Below are 17,350 nucleotides of genomic sequence, written 5' to 3' on the forward strand. Positions count from 1 at the left end.
GACCTCTGACTTATACTGTTGTTCTACAATAGTATCATCCTGGCCTCTTAGTTCTAAATTTCTTAATGACATATTATAAGATCTATTTTTAGAGCTGAGCAATCATTTAATAACAAATACTTTATTAAATGAACATTCATATTATTAAAACTGCATCATACAGATATTAATGAAAAATTAAAACAAGTGAGGTACAAACACAGGTAAAGGGAATTAAATAAAAAATCTAATCAAACACACACCATTTATTAAGGTGATGGTATTGAACCAGGCACCATGTAATGAAGTTTCCAGATCTGGCTCATTCATGCAAATCCACAAATCCGTGGGGCAGCCCCAGGGATGGTGCAAGGTAGGGTCAGGGGATGAATTCCTTTGCGTGTCAATAGACAGAGAGAGCACAGTGTGCTGGAGTATTTTTGTCCATCCGTGCATGGTCTGCAGCCAGCTTGCCGTGCTACTTTTGAATATAATGAGTGACTGAAGGAAGGCCAAATATTAGAGATTGTGACATTTCACACACCAAGTCAAACTACTTTATGCTCAGGATTTGACACTAATACATATTCAAACACACAGTATTTTGCAGTATTTACCCAGCTTTAACTATTTTCAACCAGAATGATATAATTAATATACACATTCTGCTCTGGAAACATGCATATTTATAGTGATGTCTTTGAAAGGAACAGTGACAATGGATTTTTATGAAACTGCTTGGGTTTTGGTCCAAAACATGAGTGAACTCCCCATACAGCTATTGTTATCTTTGGTTGGGAAGGGACAGAGCGGGAGGTGTTCATCATCTGCTTGCCCCTGAAGATCCCAGGTGTAACTAAGCCTAGAGGCACCTGTCACTTTAAGTGTGTCATTCACCACCAGGAATCATAATCCTCTTTGATAATGTAATCATTTAGGGCAGAATTGTGCCTTGGACTACACTACATGCCTTAAAGGAGCATAAGGGAGACTAAGAACTCCTCCACCTCATTAAACCCCTTTAAGGGCTATCCAGATCTTGCAACTCTTGGTAGTCCATCGATCCGATGATGACAAATCTGAGCAAATCATCTATTGTTGCCCTCATGGTGTGCCCTCTGATGGCTATACAAGCCAATTCTAGAGGTGCACATTTGGCTGCAGATGGTGCATGGGAAGTTTGCAGTCAGTGGGTTGTGCGCTGCTGGTGCTCTGTGACATCGTTCACGTGCCTCTTGTAGACGCCGGCAGCGATCTTCCTCAAAGGAGATGCAGGTATTTCTGACTGTTGCATGCCACTGTGTTCTGTCGCTGGTGGCGTCCTCAAGGTCCCTAGGTTTGATACTGTTATACTGCAGATTGGCATTGATGGTGTCCTTATAATGTTTTCATGAACGACCTATATGCCGGATGCCCTGAGAGAGCTCACCACAGAGAAGCTGGCGGAGGATTCTGTTGGCATCCATGTGGATGACATGACCGGTTCAACGTAGCTGTGACTTCATGATCATCATTTCTATGCTTGTCATCTAGGCTTTCTCGAGGACCTCAAGATTGGGCACTTTGTCTTGCCAGCGGATCTTCATGATGTTGTGGAGGCAACGCATGTGGAATGCTTAGAGCTGCCCCAGACAAACTAGGCATGCCCCAAAGTGGGTGCTTTGATCCCACTACTTTTCCCAGGCATAGGTGGATAGACAGAGCTAGGGCATGGTTTAACCTTGGAAACACTGATTTATTAAGTACCTTTCATCCAGAAAGGTCCCAGTGTGACTTGCAGATCATGTTACAGCATCCCTGGCTCCAGAGCTATGGCTAAGGTTGAGAAGAGAAGCCCACTGTAAGCTCTTATTTTCAGTTTCTTGCAGCTTTCACAAACTTTCTTTTAGAGCAGAAGCTTCAATGCGGTTAGGTTCAGCCCAGCATTGAAATTCTTTTGGAAAGACTGAGCGAGCTCATTTATCTGTTCTAGAGTTGGGCAAGTATAAAGCAACCTTCTAACCTTTTCTGCATTCCAGTAAGAAAAATAGTTTAAGGCCCAAATTCTGCCCTTAACCACATGTCGGTGGGAGTTGTATGCATGAATCAGAGGCCAGACTTTGGCCCTAAATATTCTAAATAGACATATAGTTAGTTTTCATTGATTGATAACCTCTTCAAATTACAAAACTGACTTAGCTATGTTATTCGTATTTAACAAGATATGCTTGAACACATGCCTAGATGATTTTCTTGATGTTTTAAAATTCCTATAACTGCTTCCTGAGCCACAAACATAACTATACAGAAAAGAGGAACTGTGGCAAAATGAATAATGGAAAGAAAGATATTTTCTTTACAAAAGTTTAACTGCATATTTCCACTGCCCGTACAACTCTCTTTGGGTCATATTCTACCATTCTTACCACCTCACTTGACGAATAGCCCCACTGAGGAAAGGTTAAAGGTATGTTTGAATATGAGTAAGCATGGCAGAATCTGGCTACTTGTTAGCAGATGTGGAGATGTACAGATGCAGAACTGTTAAATCAATAAGGAAAATACAATTTTTCCAATGCCAATATAATTACAGCAGTTCTGTTGTACAAGATCACATCTGCTGACACAGACTAAGATTTCATCTGCTAGCACAAACTAAGATTAAGCTGTAAAGCTTCAATGTTTGCACCTGTTTCTTCTCATCTGAGAGATAGTACCACCAGCAGCATAATGCTGCTTAGCAACAAAGTACTAAAATATAATGGGAGAGGAGAAATACAAAATAGAAGCTATTTTATATCTAAGCATAGTTACCTCTATATGAATATTTTTCAGTATTTGCCATGGGGCACTGGTGGGCTGTTTAATATCAAGCGCCCCAATCCTGCAAACAGTTATGCCACGTGCTTTCTTTGGACTACTCAGGGTACTAATGTTAAACACATATGTTAGTGTTTGCAGGATCAGGACTATGTTCTTAAGGCCAACTACCTTAATGGCTAATTGGTTTTTGCTTTAATATCTAATAGCTAAAATATAAAAGACTGGAATTCAAATTATAAGCATGCATTTTCATTCCATTTTCTGTTTCTTTATTAGGGCATAATTTTGTAAATACTTATGCATATGTGTAATTTCAGCTACATAAGCAATCCTTCTTAAGGATCAGGTCCTTTTCAGATTTCACAAGCTCCACAGAGCTATTATTCTATATTATTTCACACCAGCTATTATCAATTAAATCAAAGTATAAATTTAAAGAACCTTACTTTTTTTGACCATGAAACTAAAAATACATAATATTGTTAGTAATGAGGCGGACTCTGGTAGAATGGGGGATTTTACCCAGACATCTATTGGAAAAATAATACAGCAAAACAGAAAATTTCCAATATGTTCTTTAAATGTTTTGGAGACAACTTTTTGTTTCAGAAAATGGAGGAAGTAAACAAAGGGACAACCATTTTAGACTAGATTCTGACCAGCAGGGAGGAATTGGTGGCAAATTAGAAGGTGACAGGTAACTTGGGTGAAAGTGATCATGACATGATAGATTTCATGATCTTAACCAGAGGAAGCCATGAGAGCAGTAGAACAAGAGCAATGGACTTTAAAAAAAAAAAAAAAAAAGCAGACTTTACAAATTTGGAGAACTGGTAGGGGTAAGGTCCCATAGGAAGGAATATAAGGAAAAAGGGAATTCAGGAGAGCTGGCAGTTTCTCAAGGAGACAATATTAAAGGCACAACTGCAAACTATCCTGATGAGAAGGAAAGATAGGAAGACTTATAAAAGAGGCTCTTTAATGACCTGAAAAATCAGAAAGGAATCCTACAAAAAGTGGAAACATGGATGAATTGCTAAGGAGTAGTATAAAAGAATAGCAAAAGCATGTGGGGATAAAATCAGAAAGGCTAAAGCACAGAATGATTTTTACCTAGAAGGGGCATAAAGGAAAATAATAAGAGGTTCTTTAAATACATTAGGAGCAAGAGAAAGACAAAGGAAAGTATAGGCCCTCTAGTTAGGGAAGGAGAACTAATATCCGATGACACTAAAAAGGCTTCAGTTTTCACTCACAAGGTAATGATGACCAGTTAACCAATGTGATTAATATGAACAGTACATCCCTCTCCCGCACCGCTTCCTGCCGCCATTGGCCTGGGACGGCGAACGGTAGCCAGTGGGAGCCGTGATCGGCCGAACCTGCCGATGTGGCAGGTAAACAAACTGGCCCGGCCCCCCAGCGTGCTTACTATGGCGAGCCACGTGCCAGAGGTTGCTGACCCCTGATCTAGATTAAATTACTATAAGGTGAGTTTACAACTGATTGAAAGATTCTACTAAAAGAGTGGTTCACTGTGCTCCCACATGGGTCAGTTCTGAGTCTGGTACTATTCAATATTTTCATTAATGACTTGGATAATGGAGTAGAGAGTTTATTAAGATAATCTGCAGATGACACCAAGCTGAGCGAGATTGCAAACATTTGGGAAGACAGGAGGAGAAATCAAAACTATCTTGAAAAATTGGAGAATTGGTCTGAATCTAACAAGTTCAATAATGAGAAGTGTAAAGTAAAACACTTAAGAATCCATGACTACAAAATGGAGAATAACAGACAGGTAGTAGTTGCTGAAAAGGATCTGCGGTTAGAGTGGACCGCAAACGGAATGAGTCAACAATGTGATGCTGTCATAGTATCTTTCCCCAATCTGGACCTTAGAGTCCAAAAATTGGGGTACCAGCATGAATTCCTCTAAGCTTAATTACCTGCTTAGATCTGATAAGCTGCCACCAATTAGGAATTCCAGTGCCTGATACACTCTGGTCCCCCTAAAAACCTTCCCTGGGGACCCCAAGACCCAAATTCCTTGAGTCTCACAACAAAGGGGAATAAACCATTTCCCTTCCCTCCCTCCCAGCTCTTTCCCGCCCTGGGTACACCAGAAGATCACCGTGATTGAAACTCCTTCAATCACCACACAGAGAGGAATGTTACCTTCCCCCCCGGTCCTCTTTTCCCTTCACCCAGAGGCAATACAGATTCAAACTCCGTGAATCTAAAACAAAGAGGAAATTCACCTTTCCCTTCTCCCCACCAATTCCCTGGTGAGTACAGACTCAGTTCCCTTGAGCCTCAACAAGGGGAAAAATCAGACAGGTCTTAAAAGCAAAACTTTTAATAAAAAGAAAGAAAAAAGGTAAAAGTTATCTCTGCAATTTAGATGGTAAAAGTTACAGGGTCTGTCAGCTTATAGAAACTGGAGAAAAAGCCTCCTCCAGCAGAAATACAATTTAAAATACTTTCAGCCAAATACACATTAGAACTCTACCAGCCAGATACACATTAAATTTCTACCAGCCAGATACACATTTGCAAATAAAGAAAAACAATCAAAAAGACTAAACTGCCTTTCTACCTGAACTTATTACTTGAATAGAAAATTAGAGCCTGCAGTACGTCCAGTTACTCTCAGATCCCAGAGAGAACAAAGCAAAACCCAAAAAACACAAACAAAGGCTCCCCTCCACCGAGATTTGAAAGTATCTTGTCTCCTGATTGGTCCCCTGGTCAGGTGTTTGGTTCCCTGTTTGTTAACCCTTTACAGGTAAAAGAGACATTAACCCTTAACTATCTGTTTATGACACGCCCCCCCAAATCGCAGACAGTGGGGAACCTTACTGGCAGTGATTTCTTCCTAGAACTTTAGAATAAACAGATTAATACAACACATGCACCTTTACATATACTACTAAGTATGTAAACGACAAGACTTTCTACATTTTAAGGACAAATTTTAACCAGTGGGTTCTGGGAAACTTTCATGAGAGAGTGCATCAGCTACTTTGTGAGAAGGTCCTGAAATGTGTTGAATTTCAAAATCAAAATCCTGAAGAGCTAAACTCCATCGAAGCAGTTTTTTGTTGTTCCCCTTGGCAGTATGAAGCCACTTTAGCGCAGCATGGTCGGTTTGTAGCGGGAACCACCATCCCCAAACGTATGGGCGTAGCTTTTCTAGGGCGTACACAATGGCATAGCATTCTTTTTCACTGACTGACCAGTGATTTTCCCGCTCAGACAGTTTCTTGCTGAGAAACAGGACAGGATGGAAGTTGTGATCCGGTCCTTCCTACATGAGAACTGCTCCTATACCACGCTCAGATGCATCTGTGGTTACTAGGAATGGTTTGTCAAAGTCCGGGGCCCTTAGCACAGGGTCAGACATGAGCGCCACCTTAAGCTGGGTAAAGGCCTTCTGACACTCATTAGTCCACTTAACTGCATTTAGCTGGGTCTTTTTGGTTAGGTCGGTCAGTGGGGCAGCAATTTGGCTGTAGTGTGGTACAAACTGCCTGTAATACCCGGCCAAGCCTAAGAAGAATTGGACCTGTTTCTTTGACTTTGGGACAGGCCACTTTTGGATAGCATTCACTTTGGCCTGTAGGGGGTTTATGGTTCCTCAACCCACCTGGTGTCCCAGGTAAGTCACTCTGTTTTGGCCTACTTGACACTTTTTGGCCTTAACAGTTAGTCCTGCCTGCCTAATGCGCTCAAAAACTTTTTCCAGGTGTTCTAGGTGTTCGGACCAGGAGTCAGAAAAAATGGCCACATCATCGAGGTAGGCAACTGCATATTCTCCCAATCCTGCTAGTAGACCATCTACCAGCCTTTGGAAGGTGGCGGGTGCATTTCGCAGCCCGAAAGGAAGCACATTAAATTCATACACCCCCGCATGGGTGATGAATGCTGACCTCTCTTTGGCAGGTTTGTCTAGCGGTACTTGCCAGTACCCCATGGTTAAGTCTATAGTAGATATGAATTGGGCACGTCCCAACTTCTCCAATAGCTCATCGGTGCGTGGCATTGGATAGTTGTCTGGACGAGTTACCGCATTTAGCTTACGGTAGTCTATGCAAAAGCATATTTCCCCATCTGGTTTGGGTACCAGAACCACTGGAGATGCCCATGCGCTCGTAGATGAGCGTATTATACCCATCTGTAGCATGTTCTGGATCTCCCGTTCTATAGCAGCTTGGGCGTGAGGAGACACTCGGTAGGGTGGGGTTCTAACTGGGTGAGCATTACCTGTGTCAATGGAGTGGTATGCCCGTTCAGTCCGTCCTGGGGTGGCTGAGAACAATGGGGCGAAGCTAGTGCACAGCTCCTTGATTTGTTGCCGCTGCAGACGTTCCAGGGTGGTGGAGAGGTTCATCTCTTCCACACCACCGTCACATTTTCCTTCGTAGTAGACAACTTCAGGCCACTCAGCGTCATCTCCTCCCTGGACTATAAACTGACAAACCTGTAAGTCTCTGGAATAAAAGGGCTTGAGAGAATTAACATGGTACACTCTGGGCGTTAGGGAGGAATTGGGAAATGCTATGAGGTAGTTAACAGCTTCCAGGTGCTCTTGGACTGTGAATGGCCCTTCCCATGATGCTTTCATCTTATGGGCTTGTTGCGCCTTCAAGACCATAACGTGGTCTCCTACCTTGAAGGAACGCTCCCTGGTATGTTTATCATACCAGGCCTTTTGCTCTTGCTGAGCATCCTTTAGGTTTTCTTTAGCAAGGGCTAAAGAGTGTCGGAGGGTGTTTTGTAGGTTGCTACAAAGTCTAGAATGTTAGTTCCTGGAGAAGGCGTAAACCCCTCTCATTGCTGCTTCACCAACTGTAATGGCCCCTTAACCTCATGGCCATACACAGGTTCAAAGGGTGAAAACCCTAAACTGGGATGTGGTACAGCCCTGTAGGCAAAAAGCAACTGCTGCAACACTAGGTCCCAGTCACTGGAGTGTTCATTTACGACTTTACGTATCATGGCCCCCAAAGTTCCATTAAACCTTTCGACCAGGCCATTGGTTTGATGGTGGTAAGGGGTGGCAACCAAGTGATTCACCCCATGAGTTTCCCACAGTTCTTTCATGGTTCCTGCCAGGAAATTAGATCCTGAATCTGTAAGGATGTCGGAGGGCCAACCTACCCTGGCAAAAATGTCTGTTAGGGCCTGGCACACAGATTTAGCCCTGGTGTTGCCTAGAGCTACTGCTTCCGGACATCGGGTAGCAAAGTCCACGAAAGTCAGTATGTACTGCTTTCCTCTGGGGGTCTTTTTGGGAAAGGACCCAGAATATTCACAGCTACTCGCTGAAATGGGACCTCAATTATGGGGGCTGGAGAGGGGCCTTGCCTGGTCTTGGGGTTTTCCCACTCTTTGGCACACCTCACAAGACCAGACATACTTGGCAACGTCCTTGCCCATCCCCTCCCAGTGGAAGGACTTCCCTAACCGGTCTTTGGTTCTGTTCACCCCAGTATGGCCACTGGGATGATCATGGGCTAAGCTTAAGAGCTTTCCCCGGCCCTTAGTTGGAACCACCAACTGTTTTTGCGGCTGCCAGTCTTCCTAGTGTCCACCAGAAAGAGTTTCCTTGTATAAAAGTCCTTGTTCTACAACAAACCGGGATCGATTAGAAGAGCTGAGAGACGGTGGGGTGCTCCGTGCCGCTGCCCAAGCTTTCTGAAGGCTGTCATCTGCTTCCTGCTCAGTCTGGAACCGTTCCCTTGAAGCTGGAGACTCCAGTTCTTCCTTAGACTGTGGACTTGGGCTTGGTCCCTCTGGAAGCAATGTAGGTGATGGGGTTGTTTTCGTTGCTGGTGAACCGCTCTCCGCTGGTGCACCAGGTGGTATTTCAGGCTTTGGCTGAGCCTCTTGGGTGTAGTTGTCTGCTGCTTCTGCCAGTTCAGGCTCGCTGGCGCCCTCTGGTGTTGGGGTTGAAAATGGGTTTGAAAGCGCTGGCGTCAGTGCTGGCAACGGTTCTGGTGCTGGCTGCTTTTCCAGTTCCTGGTCTGGGACTGGAGGCACTGTGGCTGTTTCAGTTGTTGGCATGGGATCTGGGTCCACTACCTTTGTCTGGGTCTCTGGTAACACAGACAGGGCCCCTGTGGATGGCTCAGGAACAGGAATGGGTCTGGAAGCTTGCCTGGTCTGGCTGCGTGTAACCATTCCCACTCTCTTGGCCCACTTCACCTGGTTGGCCAAGTCTTCCCCTAGCAGCATGGGGATGGGATAATTGTCATAGACTGCAAAAATCCACATTCCTGACCAGCCTTTGTACTGGACAGGTAGTTTAGCTGTAGGCAAGTCTACAGCTTGTGACATGAAGGGGTAATTGTCACTTGGGCCTTTGGGTTGATGAATTTGGGGTTGATGAAGGATTGGTGGATAGCTGACACTTGTGCCCCCGTGTCTCTCCATGCAGTAACCTTCTTTCCGCCCACTCTCAAATTTCCCTTCGCTCCAAGGGTATTTGAGAGGCATCTGGGCCTGGGATCTTTGGTGTGATGGTGGTGTAATGAACTGCACTCAGTTGGGGTTCTTGGGGCAGTGGCCTTTATATGTCCCAGTTCATTACACTTAAAGCATCTTCCAGCTGACTGGTCACTGGGTTGAGGTGGGTTACTGGATACTGGTGAGGTAGGAAAATAGGGCGTCAGTGGCTTTCCTTGGGTTGTAGGTGGGGTCTTGGGCTGCCCTCGGTTGTATGGTTATTGTCGGTGTGCCCCCTGGGGTATTCGCTCCCTTTGACAGTAGCTTTTTTCTTTTCTGCCACTTCCATCCATTTGGCTTCAATCTCCCCCGCCTTGGTTACCATTTTGGGTTTCCCATCTAGGATGCACCTCTCTTATTTCCTCAGGAACACCATCTAAGAACTGCTCCATTTGTATCAGGAGATGCAGCTTATCTATGTTGTTAACCTTTGTTCCTGATATCCAGGCCTCATAATTCTTGGCAATGTGGTAGGCGTGTCGGGGGAATGACACATCTGGTTTCCATTTTAGGGCTCTGAACTGCCGACAGGCATGCTCAGGTGTTATCCCCATTCTGTATCTGGCCTTGGTTTGAAAAAGTTTATAATTGTTCATGTTCTCGTTAGGCATTTCAGCCGCCACCTCTGCTAAGGGTCCACTGAGCAGTGGCCTCAGCTCTATCATGTACTGGTCTTCAGAGATGCTGTATCCATGGCAGGTCCTTTCAAAATTTTCTAAGAAGGCGTCAGTGTCATCACCTGCCTTGTAGGTGGGAAATTTTTGGGGATGTGGAACAACTGGTGAAGTGTTGTTAGGATTGGCTGTGTTCTGTTGCTTAGCCTGTTCTAATTCCATGGCCTGCTGGTGGGCTTCCCTCTGGAGCTCCATCTCTTTTTCTTTTAGTTCCAACTGTTTTTGTTGCTTCTCCATGTCTCTCCTTTGGGCAGCGTCTTCCCTAGCCATTTCTGCCTGAATTAGTTCCATTCGTCTTTTATGTTCCTTGTGTTTGTTTATTGCTTTTAGTTTAGCTATTTTTAGTTTGCTTGTTGCTGCATTGGTGCTCGTTGTTCCTGCTTTCTTGTGCTGGTGCGCCCTCTTCTGTTTACTGCCTGAAATGCTGTTCCTCTGCTGCCTGCTTAGGGTTGCTTAGCAACAGAGTCTTTTTTAACTTTTCTAAGTAGCTATTCGGATAAAGTAAAAAAAAAAAAAGAAACCCTTTGATTTGCAGATGTGTTTTGCAGGTCTCTGTTGACTCACAACTGGAGTCCTTTTGTTTAACAAAAGACCCTTGTTAAACCTTAATCTCTCTGCCTTCAATGTACTCAGAAGAAAAAACCCTGCAGACTTGCTTTTAAAACCCCCTTTTTCTCTGCTTATAAGCAGCTAGCAGAGAAAAAAGAAAAATAATAATCTTACTGGCTTTTGCTTTTAACTCACTGGCTTTTGGATTCTTATCCGACCGCTGCATACCATGTCATAGTATCTTTCCCCGATCTGAACCTTAGAGTCCAAAAGTTGGGGTACCAGCATGAATTCCTCTAAGCTTAATTACCTGCTTAGATCTGATAAGCTGCCACCAATTAGGAATTCCAGTGCCTGATACACTCTGGTCCCCCCCAAAAACCTTCCCTGGGGACCCCAAGACCCAAATTCCTTGAGTCTCACAACAAAGGGAAATAAACCATTTCCCTTCCCCCTCCTTCCTCCCTCCCAGCTCTTTCCCACCCTGGGTACACCAGGAGATCACCGTGATTGAAACTCCTTGAATCACCACACAGAGAGGAATGTTACCTTCCCCCCGGGTCCTCTTTTCCCTTCACCCAGAGGCAATACAGATTCAAACTCCGTGAATCTAAAACAAAGAGGAAATTCACCTTTCCCTTCTCCCCACCAATTCCCTGGTGAGTACAGACTCAGTTCCCTTGAGCCTCAACAAGGGGAAAAATCAGACAGGTCTTAAAAGCAAAACTTTTAATAAAAAGAAAGAAAAAAGGTAAAAGTTATCTCTGCAATTTAGATGGTAAAAGTTACAGGGTCTGTCAGCTTATAGAAACTGGAGAAAAGCCTCCTCCAGCAGAAATACAATTTAAAATACTTTCAGCCAAATACACATTAGAACTCTACCAGCCAGATACACATTAAATTTCTACCAGCCAGATACACATTTGCAAATAAAGAAAAACAATCAAAAAGACTAAACTGCCTTTCTACCTGCACTTACTACTTGAATAGAAAATTAGAGCCTGTAGTACGTCCGGTTACTCTCAGATCCCAGAGAGAACAAAGCAAAACCCAAAAAACACAAACAAAGGCTTCCCTCCCCCGAGATTTGAAAGTATCTTGTCTCCTGATTGGTCCCCTGGTCAGGTGTTTGGTTCCCTGTTTGTTAACTCTTTACAGGTAAAAGAGACATTAATCCTTAACTATCTGTTTATGACAGATGCAGATGCAAAAAAGGTTAATATTCTGGGCTATATTAACAGAAGTGTCATGGAAGACATGGAAGATAATTGTTCCATTCTACTTGGCACTGGTGAAGCTTCTGCTAGAGTACTGGCTCCAGTTCTGGGATCTGCACTTTAAGAAAGATGTGAATAAATTGGAGTGGGTCTGGAGGACAATACCACAAATGATAAAAGATTTAGAAAACTTGACCTATGAGGAAAGGTTAAAAAAATGGACAGGTTTAGTTTTGTGAAAAGAAGACTGACAGAGGACCTGATATAACGCGACCTGATATAACATGAATTTGGATATAACGCTGTAAAGCAGCACTCCGGGGGGCGGGGCTGCGTGCTCCAGCAGACCAAAGCAAGTTCGATATAACGGGTTTCACCTATAACCTGGTAAGATTTTTTGGCTCCCAAGGACAGCGTTATATCGGGTAGAGGTATATTAGCCTTCTAATGTGTTAAGGGCAGTTATATAGCGGACTGTGATCAATTATTCTCCATGTCCACTGAAAGTAGGACAAGAAATAATAAACTTAATCTGCAGCAAGAGAGATTCAGGTTAGATATTAGGAAAACTTTCCAGCTGGAAGGACAGTTAAGCACTGGAATAGGCTTCCAAGGGAGGTTGTAGAATCCCCATTATTGAGGGTTCTTAAGAACAAGTTGGACAAATATTGATCAGGGATGGTCTATGTTTACTTGGTCCTGCCTCAGCACAGGGAGCTGAACTTGATGACTTCTTGTGATCCCTTCTTGCCTTATGTTTCAATGATTCTTTACATGCAGGTGATGCCATGATTTATGTGAACATTTTCCCTTTATTTTTGCATTTCTAGAATCTATTTACAATAATATTTTATCAAATATTTCTATGCATTTATCCATTTATTTTAATACTGAACTTTAGATCAAGAGACATTTTCCTCCTTTTTAGTGACATGAAATAATTACATACAGCTGATGATGTCATTAAAAAAATCCATTCCAAAATGGAGCTTCATGGGTACAGAGAAAGAGCATAGAGATAGATGATAATGGCTTTGAAGCACCCAAACAAGGGTTTTTAAAAATCAAAATAACCAAACTGTCCTAGTGCTTGACAAACAGTTTGTGGAATGTTTGAGTTTGGGTTTATTTTTCCATTGGAACAGTTCCTGCTTGTTGTTGTTCAGCGACTGTTCAATTTTATCGTGTATAAAGGACTTTGGGCTGCTTTTATTTTTAATTGTATTTTGAGGCTCAGTGAATAACTAGGGTGGGTACTGAAGTGTATTTTAAAGAATATTTTTTTAAAATGCCATATTGTTACCCTTGTGTCTTATGTATTTCTTGGTGGGGGGGGGGGGCACAAGAGCATCATTCAGGTGCAACTGGCCACCCTTGTCTTCTAACTACTGTTATTGCTGAAGGTAATCCTTGTAATCCAACAATATACAGGTGTATATTTTTCATGTATTGAATGTGATTGATTATACAGGCAAAATCCTTACTCCTGTATATATCGTATGTGTTTAGAGCATATTTATGATATATGCATGTATTGTACCTATCCCTGTGGCTGCAGTAAATATGTCTCTGCACAGTTGGTGTGTGCATGTAAGCATTTTTATCTGTATGTAGGTTTATGTGTTGTCTGGGGTTATCAATACAGTACCACATACACATTAGAAAATCATGATTTAGGCCACCAAAATCATATTTGCTTAGAAAGTCAAAGGTTTAAAAAACAAAAACTTTTTAATTTTTTTTTGAACTTTTGAGATAACATTTGGGTCACATTTTCAAGCTTGTCTCCCCAAACATGACAGTTAGAAATTTAAACAAACAAACAACCCCCCGGGGAAATTTTCACCTAATCACATGCTCCTGTAGAAGCTGGAGGTTCAGAAAACCATGCGAATTGACAATATTGTCTATGTTTATAAAAGCACCGTATGTGTGTATACATTGTGTGCATTGTTTTATATGCATTTATCGTTGTGTATATTGAGTGTGGATTCCATGTATGCGCATTTGTCACCCTCCTTGTGTGTATTTGTCGGCATACTCGTCTGTGTGTCAACATATTTGCATATGCATTCTCGTTTCTATGTATGTATGTATGTGTGCATTTCTGCATAAGCATTTGTGCGCACGGTATGCCTTTCGAACACACACGGGTTTACACGTTGTGTATCTGCACGCCCGGTGTATGTGCGCCTGCCCTGTTTCTGTGCCAGTGGAGTCACAGTCGTTGCTGCGAGACTGAAGGCTGTAGTCTAGCCTCGGCGAGAAAGGAACCTGCTAGCACCGACCGCCCTTATCTAACCAACTGCAGAGGGCGGCTGCCGCTGCCTCTTCCTCCCCGTGTGTCACGTCTTCTCCATTCAGCCCCCAGCATCACCGCCGACGCTGCAGGGAGGACCACCTAAAAACAAACAAACTCTAACAAATCCCAAACTCGAGGGGCAGAGACCAATACTCCCAAGCACGCCATGAAGGGCGATGCAGGCGGTAGGTTGGTGGCATCGGGACCTGTTTTCTGCGCTGTGTTGCTGATCCCCGGCTCCCCCTTCTCTCCCCTCTCCATACCGCGGGGCTGGCGCGCCTGACACTCCCTGCTCTTCTCGTGGGGGCTTGTGACAGGGGCCAGACGCCTGGGGGAGGCGGTGCTGGCGGAGGGCGGATGGATGGATGGTGGCGGCGGCAGGAGGCCTGGCCGGGCTGCGGATGCGCAGGGACCAGATCCCACATGATGCATCGGGACCTTGTCCCCGGGCCGCTCCGAGCTGCCGGGTGAGGCGGGGGCGTGACATTCCCCCTCCCTTCCAGCTGCGGGTCCACTGTGCATCCCCCCCTTCCAGATGTGGCAGGGGGCGGGAAGGGCTCTCGCTCGGCGCATCCCTGGCCCGCTGGGAGCGCGGCGAATCCCGGGCTGCAGGGAGCGGGGGCAGGCCCTGGGGGCAGGCAGGGAGCCGGAGGGCACCACCTGCTTGAGAGCCGCTGATGGCCGGTTCGGATGGGTGAGGAGCCAGGTCGCCACCACCCGTTTCCATTGCAAATGGCAGCACTTCTGGGTTGGCGCCTGCCTGTCACCTGCTTTTTGTCAACATCAAGCAGGAGCCATTGTTAGCAGCTGTACCTTGCCCAGGGCTGCTCCTCTCAGGCCTCTCTCCCCGCACCTGGCAGCACCTGTGAGACTGTGGCCTACAGCAGCTGCAGCTTCATGTGGCCCAGAGATACAGGCAGGGTGAGGGGAAGCTCATAGGGCTATTTGGGCCCTTCCTACATAATTGCCGATAAGACAAAAATACCGGCTTTTTAATCGTGTTGGTAAACTCCACCAATATTCTGCTTTATGTGTTTTAAAAAAATTCAAGTGTTGGACAAAGAAGCTGCTTGCTTTGTTTGTTAGGAGATGCACTTGGGATGGAGTGTAAATTCTGCCCTAGTTGTGGGGCCCCTCGTGTGGGCACTTCACCTAGTTTGCACAAAATGGAGCAGATGACAAGTGCTGTTCTCACAGAGACCCCAACTATCAGCTTGTCCAAGGGGAAGCTCCCAGAGACTGCCGAGCCAAACATTCAGTGCTCTATATCTGAGCTTCCAGTGGCTGGAGAGGGAAATATTCCATTTTTCATTCTAGTCAGTGGAGGGACGTCTCAGTTTAGGATGACATACTCCCTATGTTTCACAGTGAATCTCCCACTGATGCTAAAGGGGTGCGTGCAAAAGGATCCTGAGTATACTATGGCTTTTACTTAGTAACTATACTTTTAGTATTTGTTCATTGTTCAGTGCCAATTGTTGCATTCAGAGGTCCTTAGTGAGAAAATATTCTCAATGAGAAAATATTGACTAATGCTATTTCACTGCCCTTTGTTTCTCTGCCTTCTAAATCCTCCCTTCTCTGTTTATTTCCTTCCCTTCAGCAACTTCCAGTTCTGATCTATCCCTACAGTGATCAGAAATGAAATAGATAATGTTGACATTGAAGTGTCCTTGTTGCTGAATCAGTTCTAAAGCCCAATAAGATTAATGGAAGGAAAGGAAATTTTCATCTTTCTGAGTAGCTGTTTCAGGCTGTTTGCACATTCAGGCATACACCTTCACTGTCTGTCGCCATGCTACCTCATTCAGTTTTGCAGTGTTGACTCCGGACTGATCAGCCTGCAATGCCAGTGTCCATTGCTCACTTTCATTTACATTTTCAGACAAGCACCTTCGTGCTTTCTGCCAGGCTGCTCCTCATACTTAGCTGGAACTCCCTGTAAACACTTGCATTGTCACTTCATTCGTTTCCTTCAAATCTCTTCTCTACCATTGCGGCACAAAACTTGACAAGGGCTAGACTGCTGGTGTGCTGAGACTACTGCCTATTATGCTGACCAGTGTTGTGTCATTGTTTCCTTGTACTCTCCCATCTGTCTGTATCCATCTGCTGTCTCTTGTCTTCTACTTAAATTGTAAGATTTTTGGAGCAGGGACCATCTTTTTGTTCTGTATTTGTAAAGCACCTAGCACAATGAGGTCCTGGGCCATGACTGAGGTCCTAGATCAGGGGTCGGCAGCCTCTGACACGTGGCTCGCGAGGGTAAGTACCCTGGCGGGCTGGGCCAGTTTGTTTACCTGCCGCGTCCGCAGGTTTGGCTGATCGCAGCTCCCACTCCTGCCACGTCCATGGCTCACCATTCCAGGCCAATGGGGGCGATGGGAAGTGGCATGGGCCGAGGGATGTGCTGGCCGCAGGTTCATCCAGAGGTTGCTGACCCCTGTCTTAGATACTACAGGAATAAAAATATTAATTATAACCACTGTATTGGTTATATTCAGTTAATAATTGGAAGGATTTCTTTGTAATCAGCAGAGTTAGAAACTTACTTTTTAAATGAAAGTTTGGGGTCTTTACAATCTGAATATCATGAAGGCCACATAAATATATCAGATGGGCCAGATCCATCACATGGGCTTTGTTTGATGCCTCTGCTTTGTTTCAGTTTGAGGCAAGGCCCTATCAAATTCAGATTGTAGTATGAAATATATGAGTTTGATTTGCAACCTCTGATTGCTTCTTACCCTAGCGGTGGTCTGTTTTGATCTGGCATGGCTTCTGGAGATTGCAGGTACTAATTTGTAGTGCTTTGTATTGAGCTAAGTGGTATTCATTCTAATCTATAATGATGTGAATGCTGGGACCTGAAGGCTTTGTGCCTTGTACCTCCACAGTAGTCTCAAGCTACACTTTAAAGCTCAGTGGGTCACTTTTGATCTTCTGCCTATACTCTGGTGCACCCCTGCCTTAGCAGGGGTGTGTGTCTAGTGTTTTGGGGATAAAGATGTCTAAAAACATGAGTTAATAATAATACTATAAAATAATAATACATCAGCTCATCAAGAGATGCAGGTATCATGATCTTGAGAGGTAGGAAACAGATCTGTTGCTCTCTTTTATTTGGAGGTAGACCTTTGAATTTTAGAATAATTTGAAATAATGAGCATCTGAGAAGTAATCATTTTTGAAAATTATTTGGGTTCTTTTTGTGATGTTTAGGAGTTCAGACAGTAAAAAACCTGGGATTTTTGTGGGGTACGTAGGAAGCAAATAGAGGTGTTATGTTTACAAAGCGAACTAAATTACCTTTGCAG

At 44.2% G+C, this 17,350-nt stretch overlaps 1 protein-coding gene across 1 annotated transcript in view; it reads left to right on the plus strand.

The window, feature by feature from the left end:
• Positions 1-13,982: 13,982 nt before the first annotated feature.
• Positions 13,983-17,350, plus strand: part of NALCN (sodium leak channel, non-selective) — a 343,201-nt gene continuing 339,833 nt past the window's right edge. Inside the window, exon 1 of the mRNA XM_050937548.1 lies at positions 13,983-14,218. The gene's annotated coding sequence lies outside the window, so the exon portion shown is untranslated. The remainder of the gene's footprint in view (positions 14,219-17,350) is intronic.

The sequence above is a fragment of the Gopherus flavomarginatus genome, chromosome 1 (genome assembly GCF_025201925.1).
Source record: "Gopherus flavomarginatus isolate rGopFla2 chromosome 1, rGopFla2.mat.asm, whole genome shotgun sequence".
In the NCBI taxonomy this organism is placed as follows: Eukaryota; Metazoa; Chordata; order Testudines; family Testudinidae; genus Gopherus; species Gopherus flavomarginatus.